This window comes from Drosophila sulfurigaster, chromosome 2L (genome assembly GCF_023558435.1).
Source record: "Drosophila sulfurigaster albostrigata strain 15112-1811.04 chromosome 2L, ASM2355843v2, whole genome shotgun sequence".
Lineage (NCBI taxonomy): Eukaryota > Metazoa > Arthropoda > Insecta > Diptera > Drosophilidae > Drosophila > Drosophila sulfurigaster.
In genome coordinates this window covers 12,302,827-12,320,494 of record NC_084881.1, presented here as the reverse complement: position 1 = coordinate 12,320,494, position 17,668 = coordinate 12,302,827, and the positions used below count along the sequence as shown (strand labels likewise).

The 17,668-nt window shown below is 33.6% G+C and overlaps 1 long non-coding RNA gene across 2 annotated transcripts; it reads left to right on the top strand.

The window, feature by feature from the left end:
- The first annotated feature begins 345 nt into the window (after positions 1–345).
- On the top strand, positions 346–17,295 carry LOC133835290 (uncharacterized). 2 transcript variants are annotated; one of them, XR_009893542.1, is made up of 4 exons: positions 346–640; positions 710–1,843; positions 16,952–17,012; positions 17,081–17,295. It is a non-coding gene; the product is annotated as an uncharacterized LOC133835290 (long non-coding RNA). The 2 variants fall into 2 exon arrangements; XR_009893541.1 differs by lacking the exons at positions 16,952–17,012; positions 17,081–17,295 and adding an exon at positions 1,974–2,375 and having other exon boundaries at positions 710–1,904.
- The last annotated feature ends 373 nt before the right edge of the window (positions 17,296–17,668 follow it).

Here is a 17,668-nt window from a genome sequence, read left to right as displayed (position 1 = left end):
TATACATTAATAAAAACTCAGTCCCATTGTCGTTTCGAAAGTATTCGAGCATAATTTCGAGTACTTCGGAGATTGACCCCACTGTCAACACGCGACTGAAAGAATTTGAAAACAATGTTGTTGTCGAATAATCTTCAAGAAGAAGCTGCTTGCAGCAAACAAACAGAGCCTATTGCTATTCCTATTCATAGCTTATCATTAGGAATAGCAATAGGGTCTGTTCTGTTTGCTCCCAGCAGCTTCTTCTTGAAGACTCATCGACAACAACATTGTTTTCAATTTCATGCTCCGAGCTTTTTATTATTTTTATTTTTTTATTTCTTCGAATTTAAAAAAATAGAGACGATCATCCGACATTGAAATGTCTTCTCATCCGACATTGAAATCTCTTCTGCCGATAGAGAATCTAAGCCGAGACTCTAGGTTATCATTACTTGACCTCTCTCGTTCAGATCTATTGAGCGGAATCCACATCCGCTTCAGACATTCAATGACTTTAACGAAATAACGAAATTCAGTTCGAAATTCATTTTGTTTGCGGACAGTCGAAACATTTAAAATGGGCAGAATAATATTTAACGGAGTTTTGTTACTGATGGTCCTTCAAATATTCTTGGTGGCTACAACAACTGGAGATGAAGTGAGATCAAAGACATAATACTAAGAAGAATAAAGAGTGATTAAAGTGTATACGTTTTCTTCCTATCAGACGTGTGAATCAGATCGAAAAATGGAAGAACAGTGCCGGCTTCATAACTACAAGACTGTTAAACCTTTGCTCGATTATTTCAGGCAGGTTAGAAATGAGTTAGAACAAAGTGAAACTAAGGAAAAGCAGATAAGTGAATTAAATTCTGATCTTATGGAAAAATATCATGAAATTGTAAGAATTCATGAAACATTCATGAAGGAGGCAGCTCTATTAAATGAGTATAAAAAACAAAGTAATCAAAGGGGAAAACGATTTGCAATTGTGTCAAAATAAAGTTGATAAATTTGAATCCGAAAGTAATTCAAAACAAAATACTATTATTAAATTAGAAAAACAACTAACAGATAAATCCACCAACTTAGAAAAATGTCAAGTTCAATTAAAATCTGTTAATTCTAGTTTAATTGAAAAAGATGAAAATATAAAGAGATTTAGTGAGCATATTAAAAATAACACAGAACATCAGAAAACACTTGAGTTGCAATTAGAGAAGAGCAAATCTATATTAATAAAGCACGAAAAAGATATTCAGTTATGTCGTTCAGAAATCAACGAATTAAATAGGACATCAGAGAATATTAGAGAAGGACAGAAAAAGATTCAACTGAAATTAACAGAAAGTGAAACTAAGCTAATAGATAAAGTAAAGGAAAATCAGTTATGTCAATCTGAACTTGATAAATTAAATGCCACAACTTGCATCCCTTTCGGAGAAGATCCAGGAGTTCATCAACTCAATTTCTCTGACATAGGTTTATTTAATGTTTTGTGCGATAGTCAGTTAGCTGGACCTGGTTGGATTGTAATACAACAACGAGTTGGGGGGAAATGAGAGTTTCAATAGGGATTGGGCAACGTATCGCAAAGGTTTTGGTTCTTTTGAAAGTGATTTCTTTCTTGGATTAGAGAAAATTCATCGTATCACGAGCTTGCAGCGTTTCGAACTTTACATACATTTGGTTCCTCGGAATGGAAGTACCTACAACGCTCGTTATGACGACTTCAAAATATCTGATGAAGATAATGGATATGCACTGAGTTTGGGTAAATTCAATAGAACTATTAAGGATGGCATGAGAGACAATCAAAATATGAAATTCACAACATTCGATCACGACAACGACAAACATGGTGATTATAATTGCGCAGTCTATAATGGAAATGGCTGGTGGTACAATTATTGTTTTACTACGTAAATATTGCAAATTTTTATTTTCGAAGGAATACATATAATTATAGATTTATGTTGTTTCTTATGCAGTAATTTAAATTCACCACATGGGTCATATCTACGTTGGTGGGACAATGATAAGATCATTTACCTTAAAGAAGTTAAGATGCTAATTCGCCCCAAAGAAGCGATGCAGAAGTGATAAACTGAAAAGCTGAAATTCCCATATTTGACTCAATTATGTAATCATTTATATATAATTGGTTCATTAAGAAATAGCGATATGAAAAATAAAACGATCGACTATTTAAGGCAGCGATTTATTTTTTGAATGGAAATATTTCAGTTTTTATTGCATTTATTCTATGTTTTGATGTAGCAAATTTTAAGTCTCTAAACGCTTTCAATAGAGGTGCAAATACTTAAAAGTTAATAAACTGATGATTATCCTGTATATATCCTTTCATTCGAACTTGGAATATTAATGTAATTTAAGAAATTACATCGAGTGTGCTCGACTGTGAGATACCCGCTACCCATTTAAAAAAAATTATATTCTACAAATATACCAAAAATACTAAATTATGTCGATGGATATATTTAGTATGTTAATACAGAACAACATTTAACAGAAGGAAATTATATCATTTAATATTTACCCCCTTAACTGCTGTTGGCTGTAAGAACTAAAGAAACACTCAATAAAAAATTAATAATCAAATATAAAATTTACACTCTAAGTTACCGGTTATTAATAGAAGCAAAGCAAAGCGGTATTAATTTTAAAAAACAAAACAAATATACCGAAAAAATACTTTAAAAAATACTGAAGGCTGTATTTGATAAGGTATTTCAATCCAGTTAACCATAACTCCTAAACACTCAATAATCAAATAGGAAAGTTACTGTGGAGTGTGCTCGACTCTAAGATACCCAATATTTTTATTATTATGCGGTATTATTCTTCTTCAAAAATAGCAATTTAATATACCGAATGTAGTAAACAAATTACTGAAATATTTAAAGAGATGTATTAAAGTGATTTTTTTAGTGATTTAAATCTTAAATAAATAAAATAGAATAAACAATAATGAATAACTCCTGAAATTTTACAATTACGTAAAGTTAATTAACTAATATATCAGATATCTCATAGATAATTGTAGCACAAATATTTTAAGGAACTCAATTTGGATATCTAAAGTTTTCTAAACAGAAACCAATTTCAGTTCCATACCTTTCGGTTTATTATAGTTTACAGCTAGGAGAAGTTATTGCAAAAATTGAAATTCCAATCATGCAACTTGCAGTTTATGTTATCGATCAGCATAATTTATGAAGCCAAATGAGTTTTCTCGATGGAGTCCCAAAAAAAAGCGCTGAGAAAGAGGCAAATTCTGTGGCAAGGCCGCAGACAACACACAGAGAAAAGAGAGAGAGAGAGAGAGAGAGAGAAAGAGAGGAAACAGAGGAACTTTCAGTGGCGCGTGCAGAAAACTGCGTAATTTGTCAGTGAAATATGCGATAAAATAAATTAATCTGCCGCACAAAGCGAGAGCAAATATTGTAGAAGAAGAAGAGGTGGGCAGAGGGGAAGGGACCAAAGCGGTGATGTTCTGCTCTGCTGTGGCGTGTCTCATTTGGCTACCACAACAACAACAACAACAACAGCAGCAACAATAGCAGCAACAGCTGCAGATGCCACCTCTGTTTGCAGCTCACGCTCTTTCCCCCTCTCTCTCCCCCTCTCTCTCCCTCTCCCTCTCTCTATCTCTATCTCCCCCTCTCCCTCTCGATGTTGCCACAATGTGGACTATTGTTTCGCCTGCTTCGAATGCTTCGACTGGCCGACGCCGTGCAGAGAGCGAGGTTCAAAGCCAGAATACAGAGACCAGAGACCAGAGCTTACCCAGTTACCCAGTTTTCACACCGAATGTGTTTACTTCTGCGCCATTTATCTTGCTTTGGCGCCTCGACTACAATGAACATCAGACTCTGCTTTGCTTTCTGCTTTTCTTTTCCGTTTTGCTGCTCTTCCTTAGCTGTTATTCTGTTCTGTTCTATTCGTGTAGTTTGCTTTGCTTTGTTGAGAAGCGAAAAGTCAGCAGCGAATCTTAAATATTGTCGACTGTCGCTTGGTTTTCTCCCTTTTACAATATCCTTTAATTCCTTGCACAGGCATTAATGCAGATTAAATATTTAAATCAGCTGCGTTTCAGTTTGTTCAGCTCCAATTGTTACGTCAGTTCCCGAGAAAAGCAATCGATAAATTAAAGTGAAACTTGAATTTATTTTTGCCTCTTTTTGGATTTACTGAGCAATCTTATTGATTGACTTGTATTTTAACAATCCCTATTTAGGCACTCGTATAATTTCATCTTCTTTTCAACAGCCATAAAATGCTAGATACTTGTTTCCTCTTCCTTTTGTCCCTACTTCACTCTCTTTCATATTCCATTCGACGCACAACATGATGGGCACTTAAAGACGCAACTTTATGGCCAACACTAAACCGCCAGTTAAACACAATACAAACTGGCATAAGTGAGCTCAAATACAGACTGCGAGGTGCCCTGTAAGATGGAGAAATCTCTCTAATTCTCTCTAATGATTCATTCATGATTAACATGATAAATTATCGATAATATCTGCACTATGTTATTATACTTATCATTTTATATTAACATGAATTAGGTTAACCTAACATACTCTCTATTTAAGAGTAGTATAGTATAAACAAATGTTCAATCTTTGTCAGCGTATCCGACACAAAACTTTCTTTCAGAATGCAGAGTATACTCAGTGAAACAGAAGCAAACGCATCGTAGAATAGGCTCTCTCTCTCTCTTTCTCTCTCTCTCTCTCTCTCTTCCTTGAATCTATAACAAGCATATTTCGAATATATCAATTGAAGCTAATTCAAGCTGAATAATTCGGCCAAATAAATTTTACGTTCATATTTATATATCTCTGATCCATTATCTGATTGCAAATATCTATTCTGAGCTTTTATTTTTTATTAAATATGCTTTCAAATATGACATCTTAATCAAACTTTATTCTTGGGGAAGAAATAAAAAAAAATATTAAACAATCGACAAAGCAAGAGCCATTTGTCTGTAGTAACGATTTAGCTTTAAGCCTTTCATTTCTTAAACTCTCATCGTTTCTGACTTTCATGTGAAGTTCGGAAGTGCTTTTAAAAAACTTTACTGTCAAATTTTAAGCCTTAAAGTGTGTGTGTGTGTTATGGACTCCCTTTGCAATACAAAAAAAATCTATTAATGGATTCCTCAAAAATGAATTTAAGAAATGTTTAGGTCAACAAAAAAATAAAACAATAAATAAGAATTATATTGTTAACTCCATGAGAGCTTGACTTTAAATCGGGAAACAGCCTAAAGCGAACAACTGAAGCTTCGCTTTAAAACTATGCCTTGATATCAAATCTTGTTTATCCAAATAATAAAATTCAAAATAAATGCCCTTCAAGACCATTTACAATGGAAGCTACAGTTGAATCTGCTCGACTGTGAGATACCCGCTACACGTTGTGAATGAAAGCAAAACAGTGCGGTATTATTCTTAAAGTATACCAAATAATATACCACACAAATACTAAAATATACCGCAGGTAAGTTTTGGTATATCGATTAAGTACAACATTTGAAATACTATATACTATAGAGGTCAAAATATACCATACTGTCAGCTAAAGCAGCTAAGAGCCGATTGCTCTTAAACTAATAACTTAGTATATATAATTTGGGGCAAACTATTTAAATCCACATAAATAGATGCGTCTCTATTACTGCCACGAATATTTCTTTAACACGCTTAAGGAATGGATCAAAGTACATAGCCCACTCGTAGTGTATGAACTTCAAAGCAAAAGCTGAGTCCACTTGAGGATACAATCGCTGATATTTGTCTTTGACTGTGACTGTGCAACATTCTATTTTATGTTATAACCAAGTCGCAGTGTAGTGAAGCTGCTCGAGAAGTGGTTAGGTAAAGAGTGCAATCTATTGACGCATTCGGTACTTTCAACGTCAATAAAGTCGCTAAGCAGCTTGGCAGACGCTTTCATTGTTTTCATCTTCAACATCAATCGGCTAAAATAGATGCATTATAAAACTGCATCGCTGACTGCTCAAATTGACAAGAGCAGCGACATATGCGCAACTGCCACGCCCCCCTGATGCCCCCCTGCTGCGCCTAATGGCAGCCAGCATTTGTATTTATTAACTCGACTAACTGGACATCGTGGCCCTGACCTGAACCCATTCGTGCTTTTAGCCAGTCCAACAAAAATCGAACCCATTGCCGATGACCTTGATGACAACTTTCGCCTTCAATCATTGCAAAGCTGGCAGAAAGGGTAAAGGAGGGGGGCGTGGCTGTTCAATGCAGAGCCACTCACACATCGAACTGGGCAAACATCGTTGGGCGTGCCATCATTGGCGCCAATTAAGTGAGCCCATAAAAAAAGAGTAGCAACAACTGCCCTGACAGTTGCCTGATTGTCTCAACACGCTGCAGAACCTCCAAGTGGCCGTTAAGGGAATATAAAATACATACACTTCATCGAGAGCGTTCCCGAAAGTAGTTTCTCCTATAAACAGAGCATCAAATATGTGATTTGGTTTTTGGTTACGCTGAAAGAATAATTAGAGATGAATACGCTGAGTTATGCCTGAAGCGAAGTCAATATTTGGATAATCCCAAAAATATATTTACTTAAAATAAAAATTAAAAAAAAATAAAACCAAAGCCAATGCTTGATTTGTCTAATCCAAAAATACTTTAAATCGGAATTAAGATTTATAGTAAAAAATAAAAAAAAAAAATAATATAAAATAAGTGAATACGTAATTTTTCTAATTCCAACATATCTAAATTCGGGATTAAAATTTAATACTTTATGGTATTAAAAAATGTTATAAAGCAATTAGTTATTTCACTGAATATATTCAGTATATACAATTTTATTATTATTATTTAATTATCAATTATTATATTCAGTTATACTCTTGTATTTGCTAAATATTTATTCGGTTTATAGAATTTGATTACTATTATTTAATTATCATTTATTATATTCAGTTGTACCTTTGTATTTGCTTAATACAACTTATGAAATACTTAAGGATTCCGTGATGGAAATTATGTTAGTAGCACTTAAACCCAAGTCTTCTGAATATATAAAGAATGATGCGCGACAGTTCTACTAACAAAGCTGTGACCGAAAAAACTTATGAGTAGATTAAAATGAAAAACTTAAAGAAAGACTCAATGAATTCAGAAATTCGGAGAAATAAATCTAATATTTGTAGTATATTTTGACATTTTAATCCTCAAACAGGATTCATTTAAAAATGTATCGAGTGCATACTTAAAAATCGAGTCCTGAATCAAGAACTTTTGTGTGTGTATTCAAACAATGAATACAATTTTTTTTTATTTTGAATAAATCTAGTATTTAATACTTCATTTAAATAGAAAAGAGAATACTGGCTGCTGAGGCCTTCGACTCGGGAATTAAATTTATAGTTGCAGTAAATACACTTAAAATATTTCCACTATTTTAACGTGTTTTCCCCTCAACTGCTATTCCGGGTGAAACTGTTTGTGGGAACACCCTCGCTGATGTGTGTGCATTTGGATGTTTTCTGCTCTCCCGCCAGTCTAGCGTAAATGCTTGTCGAGACTCTCGAGTACTTCGCCGGTGCTCTCGAGCGAAAAGAGCAGGCTGCAGGTCAAATACAAAAGTATACAGAAAAAAACAAAATAAAATAAAATGAAACATGAACCAAAACCAAAAACAACGCAAAATGTATGTCAAAACCCCGAACTCAACAGTCGGAAGGGCAGCGAATACAGTGAGTACAGTGAGTGCATTCAGTGTACACTCGGTGTTGTGCAGTGTGTGAAGCGAGCGATAGCTGCCTTAAATAACTTTTGCATACTTTGCGGGGCGACAAGCGGACAAACAAACCGCGATGTGCAAATGCAATTAGCAAGTGAAATCACCATGAAAACCCCCAAACCAAAACAGCTTCCCATTAGCCCAAAATTATGCAATGAAATATGTAAAGCTAACCGAACAGAATGCAACACTGAAAGACATAAATTAGTACGCAAGTGCATTAATAAAAGTTTCAACTCAGGGAAATTCTTTTCAGCAAGGATCAACTCATCATGTAAATAAAATCTGAAATGCATGCAAAGCGTTTACAAATATGTAAATATTCTCCCCGACTAGTATTTCAGTTTTTACAAAAGGGAAAAACATAAAAGCTAACTTTTTAATACTATCAACTTTCTTCTGTCAGTCGTGATTAAAGGTAGTGTTTTAATTCGCATTGACTAACTGTTATTTTATTGTTTTACAAGAGAATTAAGAAAGGACATTACAGCCAAGTGTGGTCGACTGTGAGATACCCGTTACTCATTTTGAGTAAAAACAAAACAATGTGGTATTATTTTTAAAATACTAAAATATACCGAAGGCTATATTTGGTATATTAGTTTGGTATATGATATGGCAATATGACTTTGGTATATTAGTTTGATTTGGTATATTGATAATACTACATTCAAAATATACCATAGACAACAAAATATACCAGATTATCTGCCAAAACAACTAACCCGAAGTATTTTTTTTAAAAAGGAGAATAATATATATCGTTAGCAAACCTTGCTCTTAAACTTTTATTGTTTATTCAGTTAAATACATTTCGTAAAGAAATAAAAATTTCTTTTGAATTGACTGTTAAATTCCTTTTAAAATACTTGATTTTTTAGATAAATTACTTTCCTATTCAAATACTTTACCATATTCTCAGAAAATTTAAAACTTCTCATGCCTATTAACACAAAAGATTTGCCAACACATTAACCTTAAAAGCCCTTAAGTTTTTCCAACATTCTCACCAATAATTCCTCTACGTTGTTAAAGCCTTAAAGCACATACAATCATTAACTTGATAGACAACCAACAAAAAAAAAGCGTTTAAACGTAGTCAAATTTTGCTAGGCAGGAATATTTTCTCTCAGCTAAGGACGAGCTTCGTAAGCGCAGAGAAATTACACTTATAGTCTCATATTAAACTAATAAGTGTACAATTTGCGCTTTGGGCGCTCTGCTAAAAATACAAAGCATGCAAAATAAGTGCAGATTAAAAAATAAAAAAAACGAAGAACCTAAGTGAATAATGCCACATTACGAGTCTCCGGTTCTTTCCTGTCCTGTCCTGTCCTGTCTCTTTCTCTGTGTCTCTAGTCTTTCCTGTCGAAAAGTTGTTTGCAATTTCACAGAATAAATTAAACTTTTCAATTCAGCTGCCAGCGGTGCCTCAGACCTCGGGCAATTCTCTATAATTTGTGTTTTATATTTAGCTCTCGCCAGCTGTCTGCCTTGGATTGGGTGCTTGCTGGCTGCTTTGTGCTTCGTCTTCGTCCCTTGTACATACTCGTATTTATAAGTCCGTCCTGAGGGCTTCGTCCAGGCATCATGATTGATTCTACTTGCTAAGCTCATTGACCTTTTTCTGATTCTCTACTGCAGCAGAAAAGTTGCGTCGACTTTGCCATTAATATTGACAGCTTCAATAATTGCTTTTTGCAAATGTCAAAGCAAATATACTCAGAGTATTCAATGCTCAAGCTGAAAGTATTTTCATAATTCCCCTTGCAATGCAAAGAGTATCTTGAGTGCGACATGGCAGACAGCAGACAGTAGACAGCAGTGAAAAGGCAACCTTTCATTCTTATTGCTACGCACAATGAGCTTTTCATTTCGAATTTAGAGCTGCCACTTGAAGGATAAAAACGAAATGCAAAAAAAAATAAGAGAATGAGGGCAAAGGGAAAAGCAGGACAGTGGCTGGAATGACCCTTAGGCAGGTGAAATAGTAATTCGCAAATTGACTGACAGTCAATGGGCGTGTTACAATGGCTTTTAGACCCACATTTTGGCATTGCTTTTTGCCAAAGTGTTGAATGAGCGTAAAAAGATTTAACACCTCGTTCGACTGAGCTGAGAAGCAGACTGAAACTGAGTCTGAGAATGAGAATGAGACTGAGACTGAAGACTTTAAGCTGCCAAGCACATACTTTGGCCAATACTTTTGGCAATCGACGCTGTTGTCGACACTCGCTCGCAAAAGTAAGACAACGCTTGCAGTATATTTCTTTATGTCGAAAATATCGCGGCAAACAATTAAAGTCGCTGGCGAGGTCAGACAAAGAGGCGAGGAGACGTCGGGAAAAGGACACAAAAAACATGCAGCATACTTTTGGGCGCGCACATTAATATTTTTATAGCAGAGCGAACGCGATTTAACAGCACTCTGTTAAACTTGTGCCGCAGTCTCTCTCGCTCTCTGCAATCAACACTCTCTCTCCGCGGCACTCTCTCTCGCTCTCTCTCTCTCGTTCTCTGTGTTTGCCGCTCTCTACTTTGTGTCTGTTACCCGGTAATTTTTGTGCAGCAGCCTTTTGGGCGTCTGTTTATCATTTGCTATTTGCCTAATGGTTGACATATTGATTGAGAAACCAGGTCGGCCGCTCCACTCACTGCCTGCCTTTTGGTCAGCCCTACACACAGCTTACACAGGCAATGCAAACGCATTTGCATACTCAGCACACACACACACACACACACAAAGAGGAAGCACTAACACATAAACATTCCACTTATATTCAACGTGGCATTTGCTGTTAGAAAGCCACGCTTTACATTCTTTAACTTAACAGTCCAACAGACTGTTAAAGTTAGTTGAGACATGAACCCGATTCTTTATTTAACAGCCTATAAATCGCATGCGAGAATTTAGTTGCACAGCTAAATAAATAAATTTTAATCCAGAGCAACAAAAAATTAGACAGTTTATTATGATACAGGAAAGAAAAGGTAATTAACTTTCTAACTTTCTGCACAAAATTAATTAATGACCTTTCACAGCGTTCAACTTTTGTAAAATGTGTCTACAAAAAAAAATTGAATTAGGTTAAATGAAAAGTTATCTTTAATATAGTTATAAATACTACACAGAACAAAAAAGTAACTATAAAACAAACCAATTGCGTTAAGGAAAGGCGAAATGTAGAACGTTTTAAAAGTCACAAATAAATTTAAATGGATATACAAATAATCTAATTTCTTAATATAACGTTTATTTATTTAATGAATACCAGGATATTAAATAAATTACATCAGAGTAACAGGTTTAATTTGAACATGTTATCCTTAAATTATTGTACATATTCTTTTACTTAGATAATGAAAAAGAATTCATTAAAATAGAAGTAATATTAGAAAATAAATATTAAATAGAAGATATTGTTAAAGTTCTCCATAATTTGTACTTATTTCTGTAACACATATATTAAAAATGAATTCATTAAAAAAGAGATTCAAAAAAGAATTCTTAAAGTTTCTGGAAATGGATTAAACCCACCTAACCAGAAGTAAAATTAGAGAATTTTCTATCATAAAAGTAAACTTCAGAATATATATTAAATTCTGAAAGTTTCTGAACTCAATTCAAGTTAAACTAGCAACTCAGTTTATATTTTGAGAGTGCGAAAGATAATCTGTCGACGTTTTAATGGAAAAACAGCATATTGGGAAAAGCGTTTTCCACTAGGATATATTTTATATGCGATACAACTATTTCGCATAATTGCCCTGGCAAATCTGCAGCGAGAAAACGAGAAACTTAGCGCACAACGGAAGGTGGCGCAATTAAGCAGCTGTTACGTATACGCCCTGTTGAGCCGTTGCCGCAGTCATTTGCGCGATGGCAAACTTATACTTATTTACACATTTACACGAGTAGTACAACTTTTATGGCATTTAAATTGAATGCTTGTTGACATTTCGGTGGTTTACACGAGAACACAAGATGTTCTATGGCTTCGCTGACTGGATACAAACAACAACAACAACAACGTCGACGTCTGCTGGCAGGACACGGCTTTTAATAATGCTGTGTTTTCGGTATGCATGACAACGAGGCAGAGGTGGAGACAGAGACAGAGGCAGAAGGAAACTGAATGACTGACTGGCTGGACTCATTAGATGAATTTCAAGAGAGAAAGTTTACTTTTGCCCCCAAAAGATGTTGGTAAGCAAGGCCAATGGAAATGGAGAATGGAAAATGGCAATGCCAATGTTTAACAAACAACAATTTGTTCTAGCGGAACATCTTGTGGCTTCCAATTAGCTTCAACTTTTCATTTGTTTTACTGGATTACATTCATTTGCCGAGCTCCGTTCACTCGGGGGGCTAAACAAATGGCTAATAAAAAGCGACAAAAACTACATTCAGACTGCCCCAACTGCGGTCCACTGAAAAATGTCCTTGCAAAAAAATAACAAGCTGGCGAAAAGGGCACGAGAAGTGCTGACTTTTAGTTCATAAAGTTTGTGAGGCTACGCAAGTGAAAGTTAGAAAGCAAAACAAATATTTGAAAAATACATATTCTTTTTGGATTTTCATTTATTTCATAAAACTCTCTCTCTTCTATAATTTACAAATCTCCCACCAATTATTTCTTTATATTGACTTAACTGATTTCTTTACTCAATTCCTGCTACACAATTTAAATAATAGAAAGTTAGGTAACTAATCAAGTATTAACAAAATATAAATTCTTGCAGGCTTTTAATTTATTCCCGCTCTTATTATTTATATTTTCATATCCGCTACCTATAGGATGGAAGAGTTTAATAACTCTGTGCTTTTGTACTTGTTTTCCTTGTATAAGATATTTAGAAATACTTTTGTAAGCCAAGCAAGTAAGAAAGCTACAGTCGAGTGTGCTCGACTATTAATAAAACAAATCTGTACTGTATTATTCTTAGGATATACCAAATTAATATACAACAAGAATACTCAATTATACCAAAATTTATTCGGTATAATTATACATTACCTTATTCAAAATATACCAGATTGTCAGCCAAAGCAATTAAGACACCTAGTAAACAGAAGTTTTTCCCTATACAAAAGAATTTCTTAATAAACTTCTAAATTTTAAGGAGAAATTCTACAATTTATAATACCCTTCTACCCTATTTGTAGTGGGTATAAAAATGGTTCCTCTATGCTGGAAAGGTCCGTTAGGGATATGAAACTATTGTCACAAATATAACACTTAAGTGAAATAAACTTCAGTTCTCAAACTGAATTCACCCGAGTCGTTGTGTTCATTCGCATAAATTAAAGTTGGACAACAAAGCAAAATTCGAACAAATACAAATTCTTAAATTAAAGTTAAAATTCTTTTATTTTATTATTTACGTATATTCAATACTCAATTGCTACTATAACTTAATAAGATACTGAACAATATTCCACTTTTAAAGAAAAATATTTAATTCTCCCATTTATTACATTTGGTCAGTCAGTCAGTAAAAGTATTTTCATATATTGACAATTAAAATGAAATATTTAATTTAATTAACCCAAAATGGAATTTACAGATAGTCTGCGCGTGTGATTATTATGTGTGTGCGATGTGTTTGTGTTTGCTGTTGGCCATAAAAATCAGAAGGCAACTTAAGCTGTAAGCTGCTGAAATACGACGTTGCTTGGACTTGCTACAGAAGGTGCTTGCAACGCTTGAGGCATGACAGCTGTTGCACACACCCACACAACCACACACACACACAAACGCATGAAGCAATAAGCTCTGTAATTGATTTATATGCGATTTAATCAAGCTGCAAACACACAACCAGCCAAAAGCCTTCGGATCGCTGCAAGCGTAGCTTAACGCCAGCTTACGATGTGACTGTTTTTGGCTTACGTGTTAAATGCATTAATTAATTGATTGTAATTAATAGCATTAAATGCCACTTGCCACATGAGTATTATGCTACGTATTTACTTTTGCAATTATTTAAACCGCTCACTTTTTAGATTTTAATTACTATTTTTAGACACATTTTATGCAATTTACCACTACGTCTACGATCATAGTTATATGAATTCAGTTGACGCGAAACTAAATTACAACTTGACCTGCTTTCAATATTTACAGCATTTTTTGTTGAGCACATTGAACATTCGACTTGAAGATACCCTCGGAAAAAATGAATTTGAAGGGAAAAAGATATATTTTCTGTAAATGAAATTGGAATAGGGGTAGAAGAAAAATTCAAACTATTTAAACTATTCTAATATTTATTTAAATAAAAAATGTTGTTTTAAATAAAAATTGATTAAAGTGCCTTTTCATTCATAACCAACGCAATTTTTAACCTAGAATCGCGATATTCTGTGCATAAAGTAATAACTACAATATTTTTGATTGAAAATTTAGATGCGATCATATAAAAATTGTAGAAGTTATTTAAGAATGTTCAGTTCTCTATGGTATATTTTAAATTTAGTCCTTTATCAATATACAAAAATAGCCTTTAATATATATTAATATTTTTGTTGTACATTGTTTTGGTATATTTTAAGAATAATACCGAAAATATGATTAAAGTGCCCACTAATACTTAGTATTTATGACTGGCATATAATCCTATAATGTTAACAATTTCTATAAAAATTGTTTAATATTTGTAATGATATTCATACGTATATATATTAAAGGTTTTCCGACTTGTTGATGATTGTTAATCCTCACTTGGCCTATTCTTAATAATATCTATCATTGTTTTAAATCCTTCATTTATTATATATTTATATTGACAAGACCTTTTCTAGGTTAAATATTATGAAATATTTAAAAGTTAAACAAACTGCTTAAAGGCATAAATAACAAGAAAGCTATAGTCGGGTATACTCGACTGTGAGATACCCGTTACCCATTTTGAATAAAACAATAAAAAATCGGTATTATTTTCAAAATATCCCAAAAATACTGCAAAAAAAAATATACCAAATGGAATATTTAGTATATCGACATAGTACCGCATTCAAAAAATACCATAGGTGGCACAATATACCAGATTGTCGGCCAATGCAACTAAGAGCCCTAGTAAGTAGGCGTTTTTGCCCGTACAAAAGTATTTCTTTAATAACTTCGACGATTTTTATCTGATCGTAACCAATTTTTCAGGAATCATTTTTATTGTATACATAGCTTCAAAGTTACGCTTGTTATTTTTTTAATTGCGGGCGCCGAAGTAGGCGTGGCTAAAATTTAAAACAAACTTGATCTTGATGAAACATAACAAATGCTGTCGAAAAAAATTATAGCTCTATCTCTTATATTCTCTGAGATCCAGTGTTTCATACGGACAGACAGACATGGCTAGATCATCTCGGCTGTTGACGCTGATCAAAAATGTATATATTTTATGGGATCGGAGATGCCTCCTTCTACCTGTTACATACATTTCCTTCCGGCACAAAGTTATTATACCCTTCTACCCTATATATATAATATATAATTATAATTATAATCATATACTTATTAACTTAATACTCTTATTTACGTAATCAAGTTGTTTTCGAAATTGAAAACAATGTTGTTGTTGACGGGTCTTCAAGAAGAAGCTGCTTGGAGCAAACAGAACAGAACCTATTGCTATTCCTACTGATAAGCTTATATTTTCTTATTTCTTCGAATTTAAAAAATTCTAAACGATCATCCGACATTGAAATCTCTTCTCATCCGACATTGAAATCTCTTCTGCCGACTGAGAATCTAGGCCGAGAGTCTAGGCTATTATTACTTGACCTCTCTCGTTCACATCTATTGAGCGGAATCCACATCCGCTTCAGACATTCAATGACTTTAACGAAATATTCAGTTTCAAATTCATTTTGTTTGGGGGCAGTCGAAACATTTAAAATGGGCAGAATAAATTTTAACGGAGTTTTTTACTGATGGTCCTTCAAATATTCTTGGTCGCTACAACAACTGGAGATGAAGTGAGATCAATGACATAATACTAAGAAGAATAAAGAGTGATTAAAGTGTATACGTTTTCTTCCTATCAGACGTGTGAGTCAGACCGAAAAATGAAAGAACAGTGCCGCCTTCATAACTACAAAACTGTTAAACCTTTGCTAGATTATTTCAGGCAGGTTAGAAATGAGATAGAACAAAGTGAAACTAAGGAAAAGCAGATAAGTGAATTAAATTCTGATCTTATGGAAAAATATCATGAAATTGTAAGAATTCATGAAACATTCGTGAAGGAGGCAGCTCTATTAAATGAGTATAAAAACAAAGTAATCAAAGGGGAAAACGATTTGCAATTGTGTCAAAATAAAGTTGATAAATCTGAATCTGAAATTAATTCATTAAAAGAACAACTAACAGATAAATTCACCAACTTAGAAACTTGTCAAGTTAAATTAAAATCTCTTAATTCTACATTAATTGAAAAAGATGAAAATATAAAGAGATTTAGTGAGAATAATACAGAACATCAGAAAACACTTGAGTTGGAATTAGAGAAGAGTAAATCTATATTAATAAAGCATGAAAAAGATATTCAGTTATGTCGTTCAGAAATCAACAAATTAAATACGACATCAGAGAACATTAGAGAAGAACAGAAAAAGATTCAATTGAAATTAAAAGAAAGTGAAACTAAGCTAATAGATAAAGTAAAGGAAAATCAGTTATGTCAATCTAAATTAAGTCCCACAACATGCCCCCCTTTCGGAGAATATTCAGGAGTTCATCAACTCAATGTCTCTGGCATAGGTTTATTCAATGTTTCGTGCGATAGTCAGTTAGCTGGACCTGGATGGATTGTAATACAACAACGAGTTGGGGAAATGAGAGTTTCAATAGGGATTGGGCAACGTTTCGCAAAGGTTTTGGTTCTTTTGAAAGTGATTTCTTTCTTGGATTAGAGAAAATACATCGTATCACGAGCTTGCAGCGATTCGAACTATTCATACATTTAGTTGCTCGGAATGGAAGTATCTACAACTTTCGTTATGACGATTTCAAAATATCTGATGAAGATAATGAATATGAACTGAGTTTGGGTAAATTCAATGGAACTATTATTGATAATGGCATGAGATACCATGATAACATAAAATTCTCAACATTCGATCATGACAACGACGGAGATATTGGTAATTGCGCAGTCTGGGATGGAAATGGCTGGTGGTACAATTCTTGTGTTGATTGGTACATATTGCAAATTTTTATTTTCGAACGAATACACATAATTATAGATTTTTGTCGTTCTTATGCAGTAATTTAAATTCACCATATGGGCAAAAACTATGTTGCTGGTTCACTAACAAGTATATTTCACTTAAAGAAGTTAAGATGCTAATTCGCCCCAAAGAACAGATGAAGTGATAAACTGAAAAGCTGAAATTTCTATATTTGACTTAATTAAATAATCATTTATATATAATTGGTGCATTAAGAAATTGGGTTCTGAAAAATAAAACGATCGACAATTTAATGCTGCGATATATTTTTTGAATGGAAATAGATCAGTTTTTCTTACATTTTTTGTATGTTTTGATGTAGCAAATTTTAAATCTTTAGACGCTTAAAAGTCAGTAAACTTATGATTATACTGTAAATATCCTTTCAGTCGAATTTAAGAAATGATCTTCACATATTCGTTTCTTATCTAAACATAAATGATGCAGTTTTGTTACTAATAATACATACAAAATTTTGTTTTTGCAACATCAGTTAATGGAAAGGTGATAATAATTACACAAAGCAAACATACTACAAAAATATTAAAATATACCAAATGGTCTTTTTGGTATATCGCAAATTCTACAACCATTCCACTTATAAGTAATTTGAGTTTAAATTCG